This window comes from Equus asinus, chromosome 13, assembly GCF_041296235.1.
Source record: "Equus asinus isolate D_3611 breed Donkey chromosome 13, EquAss-T2T_v2, whole genome shotgun sequence".
Lineage (NCBI taxonomy): Eukaryota > Metazoa > Chordata > Mammalia > Perissodactyla > Equidae > Equus > Equus asinus.
Window position 1 is genome coordinate 43870013 of NC_091802.1, and position 22512 is coordinate 43892524.

The 22512-nt window shown below is 48.2% G+C and overlaps 1 protein-coding gene across 1 annotated transcript in view; it reads right to left on the reverse strand.

Moving 5' to 3' along the window:
• Window positions 1-13855, reverse strand: part of MAP3K14 (mitogen-activated protein kinase kinase kinase 14) — a 40927-nt gene extending 27072 nt beyond the window's left edge. Inside the window, exon 1 of the mRNA XM_014849410.3 lies at window positions 13717-13855. The gene's annotated coding sequence lies outside the window, so the exon portion shown is untranslated. The remainder of the gene's footprint in view (window positions 1-13716) is intronic.
• Window positions 13856-22512: the final 8657 nt, after the last annotated feature.

The window sequence follows — 22512 nt, forward strand, 5'->3', positions numbered from 1 at the left end:
TGGCTTCCTAAAGCAGGTGATGCCAGGGCTGAGTCTCAAGGGGTGAGCAAGAATTACTCAAGAAAAAGGTAGAGGAATGGCAAAAGTTAAGGCACACAGGTGTGTAAGTAGGAGTCACAAACAGCTTGGAGTTGTTGGTGGGCAAAGTTTAGGTCAGGGAGCTGCAGGAGAAAAGGCAGCAAGAAGGAGTTCAGGTACCAGATCAGGGAACTATGCTTGGTCCTGATTACATCCCCAGGAAGCAACTTCTTAGTGAAAGGCATATAATTCAGGGGCAGAGTTCCAGATGGAAACACCTACAGGGTAGGGGCAGATGGTGAATGCTGGGCATTAAATGAAAACCCTGCCTTTGGGACAGAACCCACCCCCCACTGCCCCAGTCTGGGCTGACCGTATCACAAGTTACAAGCTTTTGGAAGGCTTGCTTAATTCTTTCCCTAGATGGAGAGACCGAGTGGGCATTGGGACCTGGAAACAGACATCTGAGGAAGGAGGGAGCCCTCTGAGTGAAACTCAGCTGGAGGAATCTCAAAACCCGCCTTGATCGCCAGCTTGAGGCCTGCTTCCCAGGAGAGCAATTTCTGCATAAGCATTTCCCATTAAGGAGGATATGAAATATGAATGTACATTAATCCATAAAATCTTACAGATCAATTATAAAACAGAAACCTGATATGTCCACAAAAACTCAGTCTCACTGCCAATTCCATAGGTCCAACTGCGGGGTAAATGAAATGTATGGAATAAAATTTATGACTGTCCTCCAACTCCTGCCACGTGCCTGTCAGCCTTGGCTAGCCCCGTACATGCAGAAAACTGCTGTCTACAGGCCTCTTTAAATGTTTAAGGCAACCACCTCACATCTATCCTATCAGCACAGGCCTCACGCACTTCTGGCTTCTCCCTACCCCTTCCCATCCTACACTGGTGCCAAGCTAATCTGACCCATCATGTCCTTAAGATAACCTCAGGCTCAAAGACATCTGTTGGCTCGGCACTGCTTATGGGACCAGCCCCAACCCTGTGGTTCATAATCTGTCTGACCATGGTTTCCCTAAACGCAGAATTTGGCTCTGGCCAGTCTGGTCTTTTCACACCCCATGAGCTACTCAAATCTACAGGTCTCTGTGTGTGCCACATCCTTGCTTGTCCTTCACAGGCAAAGCCCAGTTCTTCCACCTCAAGGAAGCCCCTCCCAACAGCTCCACAGCACTGCTGGCTTCCTTTTCTGACTGCCTCTGGCACACCGGGGGCTCCTCACTCTCACCCTGGCCCTTAATCACACCCTCATTGCCTTTACCCATCAAATGAAATGACACAGATGACAGAACTCTGGAAAGAGTAAAGCATTATACCCAGAGAAGAGAGCCATTTCTTGTGTGCACAACCCACATTTGCAATCTAGGTATGGAGCGTCCTCAAGCAAAAAAGAGGAAGATTGGCAACAGATGTTAGCTCAGGGCTAATCTTCTTCAGCAAAAAAAAAAAAAAAAAAGTTTATAAATAATTTTTAACTATATGGAAAAATGCTTATGGAATAAAATGTCAACAGAAAAAGGATACTGAATTATATCTAGAGTATGATCCCACCTAGCATGTGTTTGTATATTACATTAACATTTATAAAAATGCAGACACCAAGCATAGACACGCAACAATGGTTCTCTCTTGGTGGTGTTTTAATATTCTTTACACTTTTCTAATTTTTCCACATTATTTTCAGTGAGCATGCATTACTTTTCTCAGTTTTCATTTCTTAACAGATAATGTTTCCAAGTGGTTAAAAAAAAATACAGAAAGGATATACAGTGAAAACCAGTTCCTTGTATATCCCTCCAGAGCTGTTCTGTGTGGAGTATTACTTTCATAATGAAAACAAGTGATAACTATAAAAGATATGGGATGAGACTTTAGGAGGCATCTGGTCCACATTTGTGAGTGGGACCTAGTAAACACGTGATGACTGCTTCCCTCACCCCGCACACACACCACCCACACAGGAAACCTTCACCAGAATCTCTGTAGCTAGTAGGCAAGTTCTGGCAGTCGCCAGAAGGCTGGAGATGGGTAAGCTCGTCCCTCCTGGTTTTGGTTTTCATTTCCCTCTCTTTCTTGTTCTCCCCTGGGGACTGTGGGTTTTATCAGTTATGACTCAAGAAGTAGGAAGGTGCTCAAAGATGGCTCTGTCAGCCACGTTCTACTCTGGTTCCCTGCTTTTATGTATAATCATCCAAGACAAGCGTGTACAGCAGTTAAGGTCTGTGTTGGTGCTGGATGTAAGAACCTCTCGTGGGCACAAGTGGCCCCATAAAGAGCGGGAAACACAGCAGCACTGGACCTGAGAGAAAACCACTAGCCCCTCCTTCGCTGCTTATGTCAAGGGGTGGGGTCGAAGGCTGGTCTCAATCCAGGAAACCTGGAAGAACCAAGTTTTTCTGGCTAGTCTCTCTCATCTTCCTTATGGAACATCTGACCTTGGTTAATATTTTCTTAATCCTTATTTTGTTTTCAAATACAAAATTAATACTTGTTCACTGTAAAAATTTCAACCCTACAAAAGTGCATAGAGGGGGAAAAAAAAAGAAATCCTTGCACCATTCCCATCTCTCTGCAACATAGGTAACACTTAAGGTTGGTGTAAGTCCTTCTACTCCATTAGTATCCATATACAAACATAGAGTTTGGGACTATTTTTAAAATAAGCATGGGCTTATACATATATAATATTCTATAAGTTGCTTCTTTTACTTAACAATAGATTATTATGTATATGGAGCCATCTGTTTTTTAAACGACTCCATAAGATTCTATAATATTACTCTATGGTACAGATATACCACCATTTCTCCATCTATTCCTCTATGGATGGACTCTCAAATTGTTTCCAATTTTTCACTCTTATAAGTAATACTACAAAAAAATACCTTTATTCACTTATTGGTGCACTTGTACAAGAAATTCTAGATGGTTAAGTTTCTGGGACTAGAATTTCTGGGTGACCCTTTTCTTCTCTCCTGTTTCTGTGTGCCAGGGAAGTAGGCAGCAGCCATGAGTCAAGGACAGGTGGTTCCCGAACATTATATTAGTTATTTGCTAGAAAGATGCTCTCCTTGCCCTCAAGGTGCTTAAAATCTAGTCGGGGAGAATGAGTGAATGGATGAATAAATGATAAAGGAATCACAAAATGATCTTGGGATCAGAAGGGCCCTTGGAGGTCATTTATTCCAACACATCACTTAATAATCCTGAGGGACGGCCAGCCAGCTACATAAGAGAATGGTCTTGGAGTCAGGAGATCTGAGTTCGAATCACAGTGTCTCAACATTCTAGCGTGTGACCATGGGCAAGTCATGTAACTCAAGACTCAGGTATCTCATCTGTAAAACAGAGACCCTTAAACTGAAGTAACAGGATTTCACAGGACAATTAAATGCAAGAAACAATGTTTAAAGGCCCCGTCAGTGCCTGGCGCACGGTGGGTTCTCTATCAACGTTAGCAGAACCTCCAGTGAGATGGAAGCTGTTACAAGATGAGCAGCTGTTTGAAAGTCCTTGCCTATGCGGAGCTGAAACCCACCTCCCACAGCGTCCAGCCAGCAGCCCCAGCGTCAGAAGGAAGGTCTGGAATAGACACTGTCAAGGAAGTGGCCAGAATCCTGAGAGCAGAGGGGCAGAAGTGGTCAGCAAGAAAAGGACACCCTACGAGGGAGGATGTCCTTTGAAGAGCACCCTGCACACACCATCCAGCTTCTCTCTCTGCTGGCACTGCCTCAGCTCTGCATGGACTGAGGAACGACCCGCTAGCGTGTGACAAACCAGGACCCAGAACTCCTCGGCAGCTAGAGCTCAAATTAGTTGTCCTGTGCACATCTTTGGGTGTTTTCAACAATCTGCTGCTATGTGTACACATATAATTACAGGCTGGTTGTCAATAATAATAAAAATAATAATGGCATCTAGTATTGTTTGCTATTTATTAGGTAATGCATGCATTATTTCTCAAATCCTCACAATATGCTTGTGAGCAAGGCACTAATATTACTCCCTTTGCACGGAGGAAGAAGCTGAGGCTCAGCAGGTCAAGTCATTTGCCCAAGGCCACACTGCAAGGAAGTGGCAGAAGCAGGATTTGCAAACAGGACTCTTTTATGTCAAAGCCCATAGTCTTAACAATACTATATCTCTCCACTTTGAAATGATCTAAGCTTTAAAAATTCGGACCCAAATGCAGAAGCTGCCACAAGCCAAAGGTCTGTTAGTGAGAAACCCAGGGACTGACCCAGGAGGAAGCATCTCAATAATTAGCATGAATGCAGACAGCCTATGTTCTGGAAAAGGCAACTTTAAAATGGTGATGGGGAGGGGCTGGCCTGGTGGCATAGTGGTTAAGTTCGCACGCTCTGCTTCAGTGGCCCAGGGTTCGTGGGTTCGGATCCCAGACTTGGACCTAGCATTGCTCATCAAGGGTCCCACATAAAATAGAGGAAGATTGGCACAGATGTTAACTCAGGGCCAATCTTCCTCATCCCCCCCCCCCAAAAAAAAAGGTGATGGGGAACAAAAACTCCAAGCTGGACATGTGGCAGGCCTGTGTGCCTTAGCCCACCCACTCCCAGCATAGCGAGGCCCACCCCAGGGACCAATACTATGACAAAGTTCAAATTTGCCATTCATGTTATAAAGTCTGGCTCCAGGCTTTTTGAGCCTAATTTATATTTTACTGGTTTTGTTTTTTTTAAATAGCAAAGCCTTGAGCATCAGCTACTGTCTTCATAAATATGGTCAGTACTTTATCTCCAGGCCCTTGATTTAGGGCACTGTATAAGCTTTAAAAGAAAAGTGTTAGAGTAGCATTTGCAATTCAACTTTTGAGTTCTTTGCATGAGGAGAGCCAATAGCACATAGAAAAGATGCCACTAGAACGTCATTGATCCACAGGGACAATTATGGAACTGGTATGCAAGAGAATGGAGGAGGGAGAGTAGTACTGAGAAAAAAAGCCAAATCACGTGCCTCCTTATTTTACACAATAAGCAGCAAGACATTTTTAATGTATGTTATGTAAAAAAATTTCAAGTGTTACTGAAATCTGCAGGTTGGGGTATTTTGTGTAACTGAATATTCTGATTAAGTGAGGGCTGCAGTGTGTACTATACAATAATGACCAATTTCCAAAGATTACAGTGCCATAAACTGCCCTTGATACTAAAATCATGCCAAACACAACCAGCTTTCTTTGATGAGTCAAAATGCACTTCTGGATCTTGCCAAGCCTTGAGGTCATCATTACAAGCAAAACAGTTCTCCTTATTTAACCTTTCTGATTGGATTCTGAGCAAGGAGCAGCTCCCTGGGCTATGGTCAATCGCACTGAAATACAATTGCTCCCCTCCTCAGTTCCTTACTCTGGTTTTTCACAGGTGGAACTGGCTTCAGGCAGGGTCTACCTGTATTCAGAAAAGAGGGAAAAGGATAGGCTCGGCCTCCCTATCAGGGAGGAGGCTTCAAGTTCATTGTTGTCACTGGTGACTGGTTCTGAAATTGAGGAACTAGTTTGAGGAACTTCAGAATAAACAAGAAACCCAAACAACTTGGCTTTCCACAGAAGACTTCCAACGCATGGGGCTAAATGGAAAGAAGCTCGTGGTCCAGCTCTGCCCTCTGGCAGTGGAACCTTAACCATGGCCTCGTTTCAGATGCCGCCTTACGCACCCTTTGACAGATTGGCCTGAGAGACCAGCTTCAGGACATGAGCAGCAGGGGTGCATTTGACATGTCCCTTTACAATACAGGGTCACATTCTTGTCCTCCCCCAGGAAGGGAAGTAAGGGCTTGGGACCTGTGGTATGACAGGGAATATTTGCAGAGGGTCTCAGACCAATTTCCTTGGTAAAGGAGGGGGACCCATGAGACAGCCTGTGGCTCTCTCATCCTCTCCCAGGCCAGGAGGGATGAGGAGGAGTGTGGATTTTGGTCCTGTACTTTCACTGAACAACAAATACTTAGCCAGTGGTTACCAGGCTCCAGATGCTGTGCTGGCCAGAGCAGATGCGATGGTGACCAAGGCAGACAAGGTCCTTGCCCTCGCAGAGCTTTCACCCTCGTAACCCCAGAAAGGCCTTCCTGGAATGCTGAACCTAGTTACTAGGAAGCACTGTCATAGCTCAGGCCTCGGACTATCCGCCTACAAATCTGTCTCAGAGTGGCCCCAAGCACGTGGGATTTGCCAGTGTGGTCACTGCCCTCTCTATCCAGCCTGGAAGGCTAGGATAAGTTGGCCATGTCTTTAATGGCAGGCTACTCAGGGTCTACTTCTGCTCTGAACTACACTTGAGCACATTTCTTGACAGTGCTCACACCTCCGCAAATGCACTCCTTGCCCCCATAGTGCTGAGGTTTCCAGATTGCTCTCAAGCTCCTATTCCAAGCTGACAAGCAGGACAAGGCCCCCAAATGAGACAAATGCTGAGGGTGTTCCCCCCTAGACACCTGCAGAATGGGGAGGTGGGGCTCCTCCCATCCGAGGAGCTGTGTGTGTGACTAGGCTGGGTCAAGCTGGAAAAAGAGGGCCACAGGGCCTTGGTGCATTCCCCACTCCTCTCCAGCTCCCACAGTCATGGTTCATGATTCAGTACCTGTAATGTATCTGCTCCCATGTCCATCTCTCCCTCGCCATGGTGAGTCATCGAGGACAGCACCCCAGCTGTCATTTTTATGTTCTAGCACCTAGCAGAGCCTGCCACATTTGATACTCCTGGTAAGCATGCACTGAGTGAAAAAACGACGGACAAGCTACTGAGAAACAGATGAGTGCTGCTGGCTCTGAGAGCGTGGCTGGCCTGGGAGATGGGCATCCAGACTCTCCAATCACCTGGTGAGCTGGAGGGGACGGAGCCAGTTCCCTGCACAAGGGGCTACAGGACAGTGGCTGTATTCTGACTGCATCCCACCAAGAAGGTATCATGCAAGCAGTTACTGAGCCACCTTTGTCATCCCCTTTCCTAAATGCTGACCTAGAGACCCACATTACTTTCAATTCCTTGAGAAGATGACCCTTTTGAACTGGACGATATCAATCTGGGCGCAGGAGTTCATTTCTAATCTTAATTGGCAACAGCATCCTCATTTGAGGCTGGCTAAGCCCCGCTTTCCTCCCAAGCCTCCCACCATCTCTAGTATTGACCAGTAGACTAATTCTGGCCCAGTAAAGGGAAATGTCAACGTCAGCAGAAGGTGGGGGGTGGATCTTGGATACAACAGCTCTTTGCACTGACAGGGGCCACCATCCAGATATGACATCATTGCTTTGCCCACAAGGAAGATTCTCTTCACTGAGAGAAGCCGGATGAATCCAGGTGGAGTGACACCCAACTACTCTGGTTCTTCTGGCCACCTGCATGCCACGGGCAACACGTCTCTTCATGGGAGAGAGATGGAGAAGAGCTTCTTGATGCCCAGAGGGTTTGTACCCTTGCAATCAATCATTAATAGTAACTGAATGCCCATTTTGGATAAGATATTGCTTGGCAAGGTAGGAAAGTGCCCTAAAGGTGCAGGCAACCTTTGAGACTTCCGGGTAACCCTGCCCAGAACTGTATATTCCTATCAACCTTGACCTCCTTATGGTTACACGAACCTCATGGTACAAGACAGAGTCAAATAAAAAGCTTTCTGTTTACTTTTTCTTAGACCCAAAGCAGCTGCTGCTCTGGCTCCGCCCTTCCCAGGTCTGGCAGAGCTTGCAGAAAGGCTGAGAATGGTGGGATGGGGGTGGGGGAATGGAGGAGGAGCTAGCTAAAAAGTACAATTCCTGCTCCAGAGCAGTTCCTTTGTTCAGAGGCAGCACAGCATAGTGAAAAGAGCCTGGACTGTAGTTCAGATTTTGCTATTAACTAGCCCTGTGACCTTGGGCAACTCACTCAGCTCTCTTGGGCCACCATTTTCTCTTCTGTAAAATAGACGAGGGCACAAACAGTAATGATCATTTCTGGTTTGTAATTCCAGTAGCTCTTTCTTGACAGAGTAGTTAAGGCTTAAGGTCACTTAGCCATGTCCGCCTGAAGTGACTGCTGCTAGTCCAGATTGATGGGGTGTGTAGACAGGGCTGGGGAAGGAGTCTGCGACAGTTACAGGAAACAAGACCACTTGCAAGGTAATACTAGCTTTTCCCCTGCAGCTTCAATAAAGTCAAGTTCACCTTGTGGGTGACCCTGGACATTGCTTACAGATGTCCCTGACCATCAGCAGTCAATTCACCGCCAACTGCACTGGTCTAGAACAGAGAGCTGAACAAACTCTTTGTCTTGATGGACACCTGGTCATGGCTTTAGTGGTAAGAGGCTCTGTAGAGGCCACAGTAACCAGAAACTGAGTGGAAGGGATGGCTCAGGAGTTCCCTCCGTGGCTTCTTTCTGAGTCCAAACACTGGCTCCAGAAGTGTAGACTACAGAGGTGGTACAGGCTTAGGATTTCAAAGCTTCCTGAAATCCAGGGTTTAATCTAGCCTTTCCAATCCCTAGAGCTCTTCAGAGCTCTAACTCAGATGGCAAAAAGGCAGGCAGGTAGAAAAGGGTTCCCCAAAAGGTCTTTCACACCAAAGTACGGCTTCTATCTCTCAACTCTTTGCAGCGGGGTTTCCCAGCTCCCTAGAGCCAAAGCTCCCTCCTGCTTCTTTGCTGACTGTAACTGGAAGCGGGCCATTTTCCACCCTTAAGGTTGCTGGACTCAGAAGGGCAGTGACACTGCTGATCTGGGCTTGGTGCCCTGGCCACATGACCCCCCTGCCAGGGTGTCCATCTCTCTGTCACTCAGCAAGCGGCGGGAGCCTCCTGTTTGCTTCCTTATCTCTGCCTCTTTGGGCTGAAATGAATGTGATCTTTGGCAGAGGGCTTCTCTACAAGGTCTGCTCAAGACTTCCTCTGCAACGTGCTGGGGAAGAGATCGCCTGTCACCTACCCCCTGCATGGGTGACTCACCTTCCAGAGAAAGTGCTCTGCTCACCTAAGCAAAGTTGCCTGGAAAATGACTAAGGCACCTATCAAATGCAGTCTGTGGGGCCAACCAGCCATCGAGCTGGGTCCAGACACACTCTGCCTCTCACCTCCAGCCTGAAGTCAAGTGTGGAGCTGCCACTCCAGGCCTGCTGGTTTCATTTTCATCTGAACTGAGCTCCACATGAGGCTTGACATCCGGTGATCTATTTTTTCTAAAAACTAGGTTCACTTTAGAAATGACTCTTTGGCCATCAAGACAGCTTCCCCAAGAGAAAACAAAATGTTATTTAAAGGGAACGTCAGCCTATGGGAGCCTGTATTTTTGTTTTGTATTAAGAAGGGGAAAAAAGAATTTAAAATGTAATGTGAAACTTTTTTTTTCTTGTATGATTTAAAGGGAAATCTGCAAGTCCCTGACTGTAGATCCATGGCCCCCAAACATGGTATTGGTGATAGCTGACAAAGACATTTATAAGAGGAAAGGATGGTGAGCCACGCGTGCCACGTGGCGGTGGGAACCTCATCCCACAGAACCAAAATTTCCCCCATAGTCCCCCAAACAAAGAAGAAAAAGTCTTTGATGAGTTATATTCTACAAAGGATTTTCCTTTTTTTCACCTCCAGAGTTAAGGCGGGGACCCACTTCACCACATGGCAGACACAGGGAGCCCTAGAAAGGCCCAGCTCTGCCTCTGGCTCAGAGTCCTGGGAGGGCTGAGAGTGCCCAGGGTTTAGGATCGCCAACTCTGGTCAGGCAGGGCCTCCTGGGCCTTTTTAGGCTCATCTGGAGGGTGGTGAAGACAGTATTTAGTGTAAGACAGGGAGAAGCTGACAGCAAAAACCGCTAGACAGAAGAAACGTCCCCTGGAGGTCTTAATGAGAAAATGACTCTACCCTCTCAGGCAGTCTGACCCTTCCTGACATCATCTTACAGAAAACAGGACCAGTCAGTGTGGTAAACGGCAACTACCACCACTGCTATTACTCCAACTCCCACCACCACCACCGCCAGCCTTCGTGTTCTGTGCCTTACAGTGTGCCAGGCACTGTGCTCAGCATTTTCCATATACCCTCTTATTTCCTACTCAGAATAACCCCATGAAGTATTTCTGATCCCATTCACAGATGAGGCGCCGGATGCTTAGAGAAGTGAAGTGATTTGCCTGAGGTCACACAGGCAGACAGTGGCAGACCGGGCCCTGACCCAGGTCTGTCTGACCTGACAGCCTAAACCCCCACATTTGGCCTGGAGACACCAGGGCCTTGCTCTACGGCTCTGAGCAAACCACTTGACCACTCTGCCTTCATTCCTGCATCTGTGAAATGGGGAAAAGCAGACCCACCCAGAGGATATGCCATTGATCTTTCAGCCTTTATTAATAATTATTACAAATAATCAGTATTAATTAATAATCAATTCTAACAATACATATTAATATTAATTAATAAGTAACATAAATAGATTGTTAAATACAGCTACCTTGATTTAGTAACATTCAAAATTGATGTGTTTTTGGGGAAAAATACCCAACTTATCCTCTCATGAGTAAGTTAGTAGAAAAAACAGTGAACTAGATGTCAAGAAACGTGGGTTTAGATTCTGGGCATGACACTGATTTCCTGAGTAACCTCGTCCACTTCATTTCTCCTTACTAGCCTTCACTTTCCTGATCTTCGTCCCTGCCTTTCTTTATACAAACATTGTGAGAAACAGAAAAAAATGGCTACAAAGTACCATTACTCTTGATGCCATATAATTTCAAGGGATTTATATCAGGAGGATAAGAGATTAAAGGATGTAAAACAACAAGAAGGGAAGAGCATCTTTTAACCTAGAAATACAAAGAAGGGCACACAGGCCACTGAGGAAAATTGACTTTTCTCTGCATTGTCACTCAGGTAGTAAGACAAACCCAGAACTAAAGACCCCACATCTGACATACTTCAATGTCTCGCTCAGCTCAACTGAAGTGTCTTACTACACAGTTTGCCCTATATTTGGCCTTCCATTTCTGATTGACTGCTTTCAACATTTCAGTCAGCATCACCAAGCACACGCGAAGCCTTCACACGTGCATCACTTTAAATGCTCACCCTCCCCTTGCAGATGCTCAACCCCCACTCCTTTCCCTTCCTGGGGATCTCGGTGTGCAGAGGACAGAGGGGCTGGCTTATCCTTAGAGTTTCCCAAATCCACTGACAGGAATTGCCCCCCTTCCCGCCAATTTCACACTGGTGCCATCAAAAGTGCCCATAATGCTCAGATGTTTCCAGTTTAACTGAAATACAAAAATGGGGCAAACAGGAAGCATCAGACACAACTGCGGTAGTGACTTATTAATCATGAAAGCAGAATTTTAGTTGCATTTTAACCTTTTGCCAGGAAAAAAAAAAACAGCTTTGAGATGATAAAAGCCATTGGTACAAATATGCTGCCTATATGTGTATCGAGCTGACTTACACTTTTAATTTAGGACTGAATTCAGTTTTAAGATTTCTTAACTATCCTCCCAGAAAGAACATCTGTCAAGCCAACCACCATGAATCTGTCAGCTCTTCATCAAGGCAGGCAGGCCTGTTAGGAAAGCTCAGGTGCCGTCCATTGAGACAGGAAAAAAAATAGGAAATTAAAAGTGACTTCACGGGCCAAAGTGATAGGACACTCTTAAGAGGGTGCCAACAACGAAGAAAACAACCCTGGGTGAAGCTTTACCTATTTCACATCTCTACAGATCTCTCGCTAGCCCCTGGCCAGGATGGACTGTTGTCACGCACCAAAAAGTCACAACACTTGCCTGGAGTTGGACAACCAACCAATAAGGGGAAGCCTACTTCCGAACATTAAATGATACACAAACACTCCAAGTGGATCACAAAGGAGTCAGTGTTCAACAGGAGAACCAAAATGAGGAACCAGACCTCCATCTGTTGAGGCGAAACAGCCAACCAGACATTTTTGTTTAATAGATGAAGGCTCATTTGGCAGGGTCTCTGTCTGGGGTGCCGCTCCCACAAACTCTAACAGGCAATACCAGGGGCAAAAAAAACCCCTTCACAACTGCTTCTTATAATCTGAAAACGGTCAGAAGATGATCTAAAGCTTGGCAGCTTACTGCTGTCCGATTTCACAAAAATGCTGGAACATATACCTGGGTACGTATTTCTAAAATTAAAGTCAGAGACTACTACTTTTATTTTGAGACCTTCTGAGAAGTTCACCACACCCTTCAAAATAAATGAGGATGTCCTAAAGGCGTCTTGAAAAACTTAGAGGTCTGGCATCGCTGCACCGAAAGAACTGACTTTGACATCACTTCAAAAACACCAAGAGTAAACCCGAACACATCGTAAGCAAGACAGCACCTGTCCTCTCACGTTAAGAGCATAAACACCGCACCAAACACTTCTCCCTCCTTCCTGCATCTAAGTCCCATAATGTGGTCCTGGTCCAGGGGAAGGAGCCTGGGCAAGACTCCAGTGACCCAGGCTGGAGTCCTCATCCTGAGTCCCAGCTATGAGGCCTTAGGCAAGATAAATACCTCCCCCTCATGTGCCTCAGGTGCCTCACCTATAAAATAGGACACTATTATCTATCTTATCACACAGACAGGTATGAAGACACTAAGTAAAAAACACATCACTAATGTTAAGATGCTATCTCTTTCTAATCTTTCAGAAAGACCACGTTTCTAGTCAAGGGGTTTTCAACATTTTTCCTGGAATAAACTTCAGACTGCTATTTTGTATTAGGCCCCACCTCTCATCTTTTAACTTTACGTGCTTTTAGAGCCCTTAACCAACTCACTGGTGTCCACTGCCTCCAGTTAACAACAATAATTTTGCCATTTACACCACTGATTTCTGGACCTTTTCTCCACTCATCCTCTCCTCCCCACTCTCATTCCCCAGTCCACCCTTCAGGACTGAGAGCAACATTTTAACTTCAGTAAGAAGGAAACGCTTTTTCTGAAGTTACTCAGCATCAAGGAGGCTCCTGAGCAGGTGGGACTCTGCGCTGTACAAGTGGCCTCTTTCTGCCTGGTGCCCCGTAGCGGCAGGCTGCCGGGGTCACGATGGGCTTCCAGGGTGGGAATATTATATCTGAGCAGACATAGAAAGTCCTGAGTGGAGCGGACTGAAGAATTACAGCGGGGTCAGGGGAAGCAAGAGGACGCTGCGAGTGGCCACCAGTGCCCGGCTGGGTGTCAAGGGCAGGATCTGCTCCTTCTCCCTGCCTCGGGGTATGACCCGAGAACTTCCCAGGCAAGGCCAGAGGGTTTCACTGCCAGGGCAGGTGGAAGGGCGCATGGACCGGACGCACTTGAGCACTAGACACCTTCCGCCCGGTGCCGAGACAAGCCCCGCTCCTGGGGGCAGCCGGGGAACGGAGCAGCAGGGGCAGGCCTGCCGGTGGGGTTGGGAGCGCCGGGGAATGGGGATGTCGGGGAAGGGGAAGCAGGGCGTCCCTGCGCGCCCTCCGGGAGAGCGTGTGGCCTGCGGGGCTGCGGCGAGCATGGCGTGCGACCGTGGCCCCGGCAGCGCGCGTGAGGGCGCCGCGGCCACCAGCGCCGAGGGCTTGAGCGCGAGTGGGTCCGACCGGCCGCGACGCCGACCCCCCCCATTCTGGGGCGGCGGGCAAGGCCGCAGCCCGACCCCGGGCTGAGGGGCGACCCATCCCCGCTGCTCCCTGCTCGGGGCCCCGGGGTCCCGCCCAGTCACCTACCGGCCGAGCGCCGATCTCCCTAACCAGCGAGCGTCGCGCTTCCCTCACCCGCGATCTCCCGCCGCCGGTGGCCGACCGCTGCTCTCTGGGCCCACGGTCGTCCCGCCCCACTGCCGCTCCGCCCCGGCCTCGGGACCCGCCCCTCACCGCCTTCCCGGCCACCCCCGGGGCCACGCCTCCGCCGGCGGCCGCAAATTTGCCTGGCTTCGCGCCTCCTCGCTTTGGCCGCACCTCGACCCTTGGCCCCGCCCACTCCTCCAACGCAGCCAATGAGACGGCGCGTCCCGGCTAGTCCTGTCGTACCGCCCCTGGCAACGATTGGTTAACGAGGTCTCGTTTCCAGAAATGGGCACTACTTCCGGACGGTGTTTATAGAGGAGAGATTGCTGGGCGGACGGATTGACAGAAGGCGGAGGCGGCCTGGGTGTCGGTGTAGCCGCACATGCGCCCTCGGCTTCTGGCAGTCTTTTTACGGGTTGCGTTCTTCTGGAGGTTACGGGAAGGAAGGCCGAGTGTGCGCATGCGTGGGCACTCCCCGGCCTCGAACTTCGGTTATCTTGGGGACTACGAGGCGCTCTCTCTTGGGTCTGGTTCTGCTTCCTCTTTGCTTGAGGCTGTGGCAGCTAAAACCGGTGGGGGGCGGTTGGAAACACTTTTATTGAGCACGTACTGTGTCCCTAGCGCTGTAGAGCCCCCAAGGACGAGTAAGACAGGTTCTGGTGCCTGCCCTCGAGAAGCTTGGGGAGCCAAGGGCCTACGCAGGTAAGACCTGTGTGTTGAAACCGAGGTCTGATGAGAGCGTGCGGATGGCGTGGTGCAACCCCTTCCCACAGGCGGAGAAGAAGCGTGGTGCGAGTGCTGTGCGAAGCATCTCCTCTCTGGGCGTGCAGGTTACACAGCCAGAAAGACTAGAGCTTTACCTATGAAAACAAAAAGGCCCCGGAGTCTGAATATGCACCAAGGTGTCAACAGTGCTTCTTTCTGAATGGAGGCGGTTAGGGGAGCTATGGACATTTTTTCTTTTCTGACTTCTGTTTATCTGTATTTTCCATTGTTTCTACAGTGAGCTTGTATTTGATTTGTAATAAACAAAAAATTCCAAACTGTAAAAGTTGGCAGAATAAAAGATATGTCCCTACCTGGGCACCCCACCTCCATCAGTGGTCCACGGCAGGCAGGTGTGGTGACTGGCTTCAGTGGTGGGGTAGGCAGGTCCCGTCCCAGGCTGTCTTGAGAAATAAGGATCATCCCATCTCTGGAAGTGTTTGAACAAAGGCCAGGCCACCTGCTCAGGACTACTTTTCAGACAGTCCTTGGTAACTCAGGGCCTATTTTTGGATCTGCACCCAACAGACATCCCCGTTGTTGGGGGATAGGGAAGAGCATTTATTTAGGCAGAGGTGGAAAACTCACAGCCTAAGGGCCTCACCCACTCACTTAGGTCATAGGTATGTTTTGTTTGGCTGGCTCAAGGTTGTTTTAAATTTGCATTTGAATGCCTTAGAGCAGAGACTGCAGTCCCTGACAGCCCCTGCCCCTGTTGTCTTACACCCAACGTCTTAACCTTCTGGCCCCTGAAGCATTTGAGGTTGTGGCCCCCGTAGAGCCCATGCTTGGAGCTGGACATCTCTGCATAAACTGGCCCTGCCACTGACTGGCTTGGGAGATGGTGGGCAGGAAAGAAGCTGGTGGCCCCTAAAGCTCCTTCCAACCCCAGGGTTTTTCATTTCAGTGACTCAGGGAGAGGTGGAGCTTGGCCCAATGGGCTCCAGGTTGGTATCAGCAGCAAGCCTGCCACCTCTCCCACCACCTGTTTGCCTCAGGGCTCACCACTTCTCAGGAAAGTCGTGGGCACAGGGCCGAGAGTCTGCAGACACTCCCTGGCTTGCTTTTGCCTTCTCTCTGTTTCACCATTCCTTCTTTAGCACGCCCAAGGCCCACATCCTTTACCCAGCTTCCCTTGACACTTCTTTGTCCTGGGTGCCCTCCATGCCCCCACCCACCCCATCAAGATTGTCTTTAAATCTATCCACTAACACTGATGTGTATTAGTGGGAGAGAATGAGCTGTGTTGACCCAAAGCTGTGACTCCCAGGAAGGAATTTCACATCAGTTTGCAGGGGAGGAACAAACCCCCACAGACTACTCAGGAAGGTATTTAGGACAAGCAGGGCCTCGAAGTTTCAGCTACTTTTCTCAGGCCTTTCCAAGCTCCACCACAAGCTCCACCGTGTGTAGGGTGAGGTGTCTCTGAGCCTTAAAATGCTTGCACCTTCTGGAAGGAGACCTTCAGGGCAAAATTACTTCCTCCCAACCGAACCAGTTAAGTCACGACAACCTGGGAAAGCTTCTAGCCCTGAGTCATTTGTGCAGCCTCAGCTCTGTTTTAAATAAAATAAATTGACATTTACCGGGTGACTCACACCTGGAGCAGTGAGCTGGGCTCTTAGCACTCAAGGATTTCCACGTCCCACCCCAATGGTTCAAGTCTGGAAGAAGGGTTAGACTGTGCTCTTCTGAAAAGATGGCAGCTTCTGTGTTTTGAGAGCTTACAAAAGTAAACCAGACACTTCTGAGTGCTTCATGTGTGGAACCTCACTGAATATTCCCTTTAGTTCAGGGTTTTTCAACTTGGCATTATTGACATTTTGGGTTGGATAATTTCTTCATTGTGGGGGGGGGGCTGTTATATGCATTGTAGAATGTTTAAGAGCATTCCTGGCCTCTGCTCACTAGGTGCCAGTAACCACTCCCCTGCACCCAGTTGTGACAACAAAAAATGTCTCCAGATATGCCCAAATGTCTCTAAAATTGCCCCCAGTTGAGAACCCTTGCAGCTTAAACGCATAGAGTAGGGTTGTTGTTATCCCCATTTCACAGATGAGCAAACTGAGGCTCAGAGAGAAGTAACTTGCTCGAAGTCACTTTTCTGTAACAAAAGACAGCAAGCCAGATTCAAAACAGATGTGACTCCAGGGCCCCTGCCCTCCTGCATGCAAGACTCTGCAAAGAGACTTTGGGCTGGGGGCTGGCCCCGTGGCCAAGTGGTTAAGTTCGCGCGCTCCACTGCAGGTGGCCCAGTGTTTCGTTGGTTCGAATCCTGGGCGCGGACATGGCACTGCTCATCAAACCATGCTGAGGCAGCGTCCCACATGCTACAACTAGAAGGACCCACAACGAAGAATATACAACTATGTACTGGGGGGCTTTGGGGAGAAAAAGGAAAAAAATAAAATCTTAAAAAAAAAAAATTTAAATTAAAAAAAAAAAAAAAAGAGACTTTGGGCTGTAAGGAGCCAATTGCCCATCAGTTCTGTAGAAGTGTGATGAAGAGTGAATTCTGTGCATCACTGAGAGAATGCTATCCTTGGATCATTTTTTCTTTTCTGTTTGCTTTGGAAGAAAGAAACGTATATTCTGGTTTTTATTGCCTTAGTCAGCCCAGTTCATGATGTCCAGCCGTGTCTAGTGAGAAAATGACTAGTGAATCATCTGAGTGTCTTTGGATCTCAGGCCCAAATTTCTGTGAGATCCTGAAGTTACACTTGAGAAGAACTCAGATGTGAGGCTGAGATCAGAGATGACTGGGGGCTGCACGTGGATGTTCCTGGAGGAGAGGCAGTTTTACTTTCCCTTTCAGGGGCCAACCTGGGGCTGCAGGCGTGATGCTGTTGCTGCCCTCCCCGGCTTGGACCTGCCCCATTGCTGCCACCCAGTCCTGAAGTCGATGGAGGGGCCATGGAGGCAGAGGAGGGAATGGTTGCAGGCAGTGGGGTGCTGGAGCTCTCTTCCTACTCTGCCATTTGTGACCCCATGTTGATAGCTTGAAATTGGATATGATGGGAGTATTTATACCATGGAAATTGGCAAACAGAATGCCCGAGGGCTTCCCACCCCTGAGCTTGTTGTTAAGCATTTACCAGCACATCACTGCATGCCAATTCTGGACCCTGATTGCCCCCAACCAATTCTGCCCCACATGGGGAGACAGAACGGGGCAGAGGGAACCACGGGGCTCTTGGAGAAGAGGTGGTGCCATGGTGATGTGGGCGAGGAGTAGAAGAGGTGCCGACTTCCGCAAAGGATGGAGCTGCCTGGGTGGGGGTCTCTGTTGGGCACTGGGCAAAAATGACCTTACCAAGAGCAGGTTGTAGACATACCTTCTGAACCCCCTCCCAACTTTGGAGCCTTCTTATGGAGCCCTGAGTTAAGGCTTGATTCAAATTCTCACTTCCTGATTGGTGATCCCCTCCTAACTCGCCTCCCTGCCTCCAGTCTCCTCGCCATACCATCCTCAACCCTTCTGGTGGATGTAATCCTCCCCAGAAACCACTTAGGTCACATGTTCCACCCCTGATGTCCCCGCATCTCCTGCCCTTCACCTCCTCCCCTTTAGCTTCTTCCTTTCAACCTCCAAACATGATCATCTCCCCAGCCTAAAAACAGACAAATTAAGAAAAAAACCAAAAACCCTTCCCCTGTCCTGGCTTTCCCCTACACTGTTGACCCAACCTTCTTTCTCCTCTCAACTCCTGAACTTGGTATTCCTGCTGTCTGCTTCATTTCCCACTTATGTGTACTCCCTGCAGTCTGGTTTCTGCCCATCACCCCTTCTCTCCATGGACACCCACTAATTGCCTCCTACTCAAGTGACTTCATCTCAGCTCTCATCTATGGCCAGGCACAAATGTGATGTTCTGAGCACCTGCTGGGTCAGGTTCTGGGGAGTGAGGACAGAACCTCCAGACCAGTCCCTGCCCTTAGGGAGCTTCCAGTCTAGTGGATGGGCAGACCTTGAACAAATGATTACAGATGAGGACGTATGTCATTCAAAGTGATGAAGGTGATGAGAGGATGGATAGAGTTACTGTATCAGGCAGGGCCCAACCAGGGAAGCAGAACTCACTCTGAGTTTTTAAACCTGGAATTTAATGCAAGGAATTGGTTACATGGAGGATGGAAGAGCTGAGAAGCCCAGTAGGAGAGGGCAAGGTAACCAGGAATCCACTACTACCCCTGGGCTGGAGGGACTTGAGTGGGAAGCAGTGTAGTCAGTGGCTGGGGGCCAGGCTCACTTGGAAGGAGTTGGAACCACAGGAGAGACACAACCACTTTCACAGACACCACTCAAGACCAAGAGGGATGAAGAGTCTCCTTTCCCCCCGCTTCCACCCTCTGGTCTCCTGCCAGAGCCTCTCACTGGCCTAGAGGCCTGCAGGGGTCAGTCACCTGCGGTGCAGAGCAGAGAAGATAAGGACCAGATGGGAAGGCACAGAGCCCAGGACCAGCACAGATATGGGATGGGCGAGGATAATTGGGGACTAACTTAATGGAGGGGACTCAGAGAAGGCTTTCCTGAGGAACTAAGCTGAGACCCGAATAGGGAAGGGGAGTTAGAAGGGAAAATATTCCCAGCAGTCACTGGCATTTTTAAAAAAGACTTTATTTTTTTAGAGCCGTTTTAGGTTCAAAATTGAGCACAAAGCACAGAGATTTCCTATATGCCTCCGGCCCTCAAGCATGCATGGCCTCCTCCATTTTCAACATCCCCCACCAGAGTGGTACCTGTGTTATGACTGATGAACCTACACTGACACATTACAATCACCCGAAGTCCCTAGTTTACATTAGGGCTTGCTCTTGGTGATGTACTTTCTATGGGTTTGGACAAATGTATAATGACATGTATCTACCATTGTGGCATCATACAGAGTATTTTCTCTGCTCTCAAAGTCCTCTGTGCTCTGCCTGTTCATTCCTTCCTCCCCACTCAATCCCTGGCAATCACTGATCTTTTTGCCATCTCCATAGTAACAAATAAATAAATTGTGATACATCCAAGACAATGCAATATTATTCAGAGTTAAAAAGAAATGAGTTATCAGGCCATGAAAAGACGTGGAGGAAACTTAAATGCATATAACTAAGTGAAAGAAGCCAATCTGAAAAGGCTACACACTGTATGATTCCAGCCATAAGACATTCTAGAAGAGGCACAACTAGGGAGACAGGAAAAAGATCACTGGCAGTTTTTGCCCATTCTCTTCCTGAGGCTTCAGAGATACTATACTTTCTGTCTCTGTTTCCTTCTATTCTTAAAGATTGAGGCACTCCCCAGGTTTCAGTCCTAAGCTCCTCCCTTCTCTACACTTTCTCCCTTGGAGTTCTTATCCACTCCTGACTTCATTTACTCATTCAACAAACATGAATTGAGCACCTACTATGTGCCAGGTCCTTAACTAGGCCCTGGTGAAAGAGAGAGATGAATGAGTTATGAAGCCTGCCTTCATGGAGGAGACAGACAAGGTTGCAATACAATGTAGGAGGCAGAAGGAAGCCTTGGGTGAGGTGAAAACACAGAGAAGAGATCAAAGAAGGCTTCCTGGAGAAGGTGATGCTTGAGCTAATTGCTGCTGGGTAGACTAGCAGTAAGCCAGTGAATGAGGTGGGAAGAGCAGACTGGCAGAAGGCATAAGATGTGCAAAGGCATGGAGTCAAGGGTCATGTCAAGGCACATTTAGGGAACTGGGTGTGGGCTGCAAGGGGTGATCAGAGACAGAGATCATCAGGCTGGCCCTGAAGGCTGTGATCTGGATTGTGGAGGGCCTTGTAGGTTATACTTAGTAGGTTTGGCTGGGGAAAAGACAAATAACATTTCTAGAATGGAATTTGAGAGACATTTCTCTGTCTGCAGCATGAAAGCTTCGGCGGGGAGTGCAGGCTACAGACTAGGAGACCAGTTGGGAGGGCTTTGCAGTAAACCAGGTGAGAGATGATGGGGGCTAGACTAGGGCAGTGCAAGGGGATGGGGAACCAGGATAGATTAGCAAAATACAGAGAGATTCAGAGTTGAGAAAAGACGTGGGTTGATAGAGTGTGGATGGATGATGGGGTGGGGAGCAAGTCCAGGATGCTGCTGCTGAGGTCAGGAGCCATAGGAAGAGGGAGGTTCTGGGAAGAAGAGGAATGTCAGCTTTGGAGATAATGTATCTGAGGTGCCTCTGGCCCCCTCAGTTGTCCTTCTTGGCTGTTGACTTCCAAATTAACACCTTCAGCTCTGCCCTCTATCTTGAGCTCCAAACCGAAACATCCAGGGGCCCATAAGGCATTTCCACTTCTAGCTACTTGGCTTCTCCAGCTCTACAGAATCCCCCAAGCCTGCTCCTTGCCCACCTCTCTCTGTTAGTGACGTCACCACTAACCCCAGGAGTCTCCATTGCCTTCTCTTGCTGTCTCATCCCGTGCCATGTCGATTCTCTCGCCATAATCACCTTTGTGCTGGTGGCTCTCCCTTTGTCTCCCCTTTCTGCCAGTGCCATCATGATGTCCTACTGTTTCCTCTTGCTTCCTGTTATTTCCATTCCAATCCTTCCTACTCTCTGTTCTGTCTCCCTTGCTCAACGCTTTCAGTGGCTCCCCATTGCCTACTGATAACGTACAGGCTTCTTATCTGGCTCTCAGGGTCCTCACAGTCCAGCCCCAACTTACCTTTTTTGCTCTTACTTTTCACAGTTTCCCTGCAGACGCCCCTCTGTACTCCTTACCATTGCCCAAACCACCCCGCATGTTGTGTGTCCAGACCACAGGCTGTTCTACAGACTGAAATGCACCCTCTGCCTCACCTGTCAGATCACACCCATCCCTCAAGGCCCCGGGGAAATCCTTCCTCTCCAAGCATGACATTTCCCAGTTAGTCACCTGCCTTATCTCTCTTAACAGAGAGTAAGCACCTTGAGGGCAGCTTCTAATCACCATGTGGTGAGTTGCTTTTCAGTAAATGTGTGTTAAACTGAATTGGCTCAAAACCATTCCTCAGGTCAAGAACCTGCTGTGGCTCCTTGTTGTCCACCACTTCAGAAGCTTGTTCCTAGTGGCTTCCCAGGTTTCATCTTAGGTATCTACCCTTACTCCCCTCAATGTTCCCCCAAATATGTTCCATGTTCAATTTGAGCTCTATGCCAGAAGTATGAAAGATATCAAAATGAATAAAATACATCTTCCCTGTCTTCTCTTCCCTTATCTACCAGAGAGGATAAGCAATGCATACTGATAGTTAATATAATGATAGTTTAAAATAATATCTTTTGCTCATGGGTTATCCTGCCTACTCTTCTTTAAAATTGGAATTCTAATTTTGTTCATAGTGGTGACCTACTCAGTTCTAAATGCTTTCCCAGACTCCCTTGCAGCTAGGGTGGCCCCGTGACAAAATTCTGGCCAGTGAGATGTACATGGAAGTCTCTGGGTGGGGCTTCTGGGAAAACTTGCTAAAGAGGGTCAACCCAGCTGGCACATGTACTTTTATCTTTTGTCCTTTGCCTTATCATCCTTCTTCAGTCTGGAATGCAGACCCACTGCCAGGAGGTGTAGCAGCCAGTGTTTGAGCATAAGAATGAAATTCTCATTCTCTGATGGCAGAGTAGAAAGCTAGATGGCTCAGAGTTCCCAGTGGCCTCATGGAACCATCATGCAACTGGGGACTTCCCTCCTCCCAGGGACTGCCACCCTCCAGCTTCCAGCTACATGATGAAGCCACTGCAATTGAGTTTCTGTTACATGCAATCCTGACCAGTATGGTGAGATTTGTAAAATTTCTCCAACTTGAGAACTCCCAACAGAGAAAAATGACTCCAGGATGAAATCACACTGTATCCAAAGCCTTAATATGTAATAAGCTTATGCTTATAGGGATTGCATAACACGTGTTACCAGTAAAGAAAGACAGGTCTGTAGCCCAGGTCAGTTGAGAGCGCCACTCCTATTTTCTGAGCAAGGGAACCTCATCTGGGAAAAGCT